This window comes from Arabidopsis lyrata (genome assembly GCF_000004255.2).
Source record: "Arabidopsis lyrata subsp. lyrata unplaced genomic scaffold ARALYscaffold_5, whole genome shotgun sequence".
Lineage (NCBI taxonomy): Eukaryota > Viridiplantae > Streptophyta > Magnoliopsida > Brassicales > Brassicaceae > Arabidopsis > Arabidopsis lyrata.
In genome coordinates, this window is record NW_003302551.1 from 1,448,102 (window position 1) to 1,450,247 (window position 2,146).

The 2,146-nt window shown below is 35.8% G+C and overlaps 1 long non-coding RNA gene across 1 annotated transcript; it reads left to right on the forward strand.

Moving 5' to 3' along the window:
* Window positions 1-605: 605 nt before the first annotated feature.
* Window positions 606-1,878, forward strand: LOC110228050. Its single transcript, XR_002331653.1, has 2 exons — window positions 606-1,154; window positions 1,252-1,878. It is a non-coding gene; the product is annotated as an uncharacterized LOC110228050 (long non-coding RNA).
* Window positions 1,879-2,146: the final 268 nt, after the last annotated feature.

The window sequence follows — 2,146 nt, forward strand, 5'->3', positions numbered from 1 at the left end:
TCCTTTCTCGGAAATTTATTTGGAAATTTTGAATTATACAAACGCTATAATCTTAATGTTTAGAACTAAAAAGTTGCAAATTCTACACTAAAAGAGTAAGTAAAGAATCAATAGTCACATGATATAAGGATATACAACGAAGAACATGACAAATAGGAGTGATACATTATATTTATAGAATATCCCTAGTGAGGAAAAATGATTTCCAGCTACACGAACTATACACCAACACATCACCACACATGCAGACTATTTTAATGTCTCGCTAACTACACGAACTATTGGTATTACATACGAACATCCCCGTACTATCACCATAATCATTTCCAGATAATATAAATGTCTTGTTAACTACACGAAGTATTTCCATCAATTTTTTAAAAAAAAAATAATTAGAAATTGAAAAAATAACTAAAGTTAATTAGAAAATGAAAAAATAACTAAAGTTAATTAGAAAAAATAGCCTCACACTTTTAGTTAGAGCCATATACTTAGATTCAATAGTTGAGAAGGCTACCAACGGTTACTAGTATGTGAAACCTTTATTTTCCTTAGAAAAATGCCAAAGATTAATTCAAAATCTTAGCTGTGATTATGTAAGCAGATTTTGTCTATATAATGCGAGACAGAAAATTCCCATTTGAGTGATAAAAACAATTTGTTGATTGAGTGCATTAATTTAAATTGCTGGCAAAAAGTTCAATGTGATTACACAATATAGTTGAACCCAATAAGGTGAAGAAGCCTATGACTAGTAGTATTAGCCCATTCCTTAGGAGGATATGAAATGATTATAATCAGTAATCACCCAAAAAAAAAAAAAAAAAGTTACATAATATCACTTGTCGATTTTAGGTTTTCAGACCAAAAGTCTCAGATGCTATTCTTGATGATGACTTCTATATAAGCAATAATTTCAAAACAGAAAATAGCTTATTTTGGAAGCAAAAAGATTCGAAGGGATGTTGGAATCAACTTTATTCCCCAATTAATATTGGTGCTGTTCGTTTGCCTGCGGCTGTGGCGAACGCAGATAATGATGTTCGTTTCGTTGCCGCCGGTACCTGCGGCAGAACGCTGCGTCAAACGCGAGTCAATTGCTTTTAAAATTTCGATCGCCGATTTTATCCAGCGTCTGATGCTTAAAAGTTGCGGTATAAATGATAAATTACGAAAATACCCTTATTGTTTTGAAAGATTTACAAAATAACCTAAACCCTAAAATCAAAATTAACGCTGCTCTTGCCGCAGCCTCTTCTTCGTCGCGTCCAAATCTCTCTCTCGACGACGAAGCTTGATTCAAATCTCTCTCTCGACGACGAAGCTGGTTAAATCTCTCTCTCTCACTCTCTCTTTCTCTGTTTGGTCTGTGAGTGAATCGATCTGTTTTTGATTTGAGCTCATCGAAGATTTGATTATGGGTAGTTCTAGATCAGTGAGTGAATCGATCTGTGTTGTGGGCTGGTTAACTGCAAAAATTAGAGATGTTTTTGGTATAAATTCATATATCTCGACCTCTCAGTTTTTTCTGTGAGCTGGTTAACTGATACAGAACCACACGTGTGGCTCCGCACGTGAGAAGCTAAAGAATAATAAGGACGAATAAGAGGGTGACGCGTGGCAAGCAGAGTGAGGCTGGCGAGAAATGGCCGTCGCGAGCAGCCTATTTCATCATGCCTTTGTCATTTTTTTTGTCAATTTATCGATCAAATTGTAAACTCTTTGGAGATTCTGGATTTGAAAGTGCTAGGGTTCTCTCATCTTGAGAGCTAGCCTCGATTGGGTGTTTTTCATGAACATTGAATCGATTTATCTTGGTTTTGGTGTTGATTTGTGTTGATTGTTTTGTGATTCTTGTGATTTGGAGTTTGTCTGTAACATTAACTTCGACGAACACAAACTTTGCTTTGCAATTTAATTGCTGGGCCCATATGTAAATGTGTGTTCGTACTGCAATGGTGATGGTTCAGCTGTTTCTATGTCACTTCCTACTTCAGGTAATCATTTTGTATCATCTCTGTTAAAGGCATTGATCTGTTTTGTTTCTATTTATGCAGCCCGCTGGTGCTTTGTCCATTAAAATTGGTGAGTATTGTTAGGATTCGTGCTTATGACCGAATGGGTAATACAACCGAGGTCTCTGACG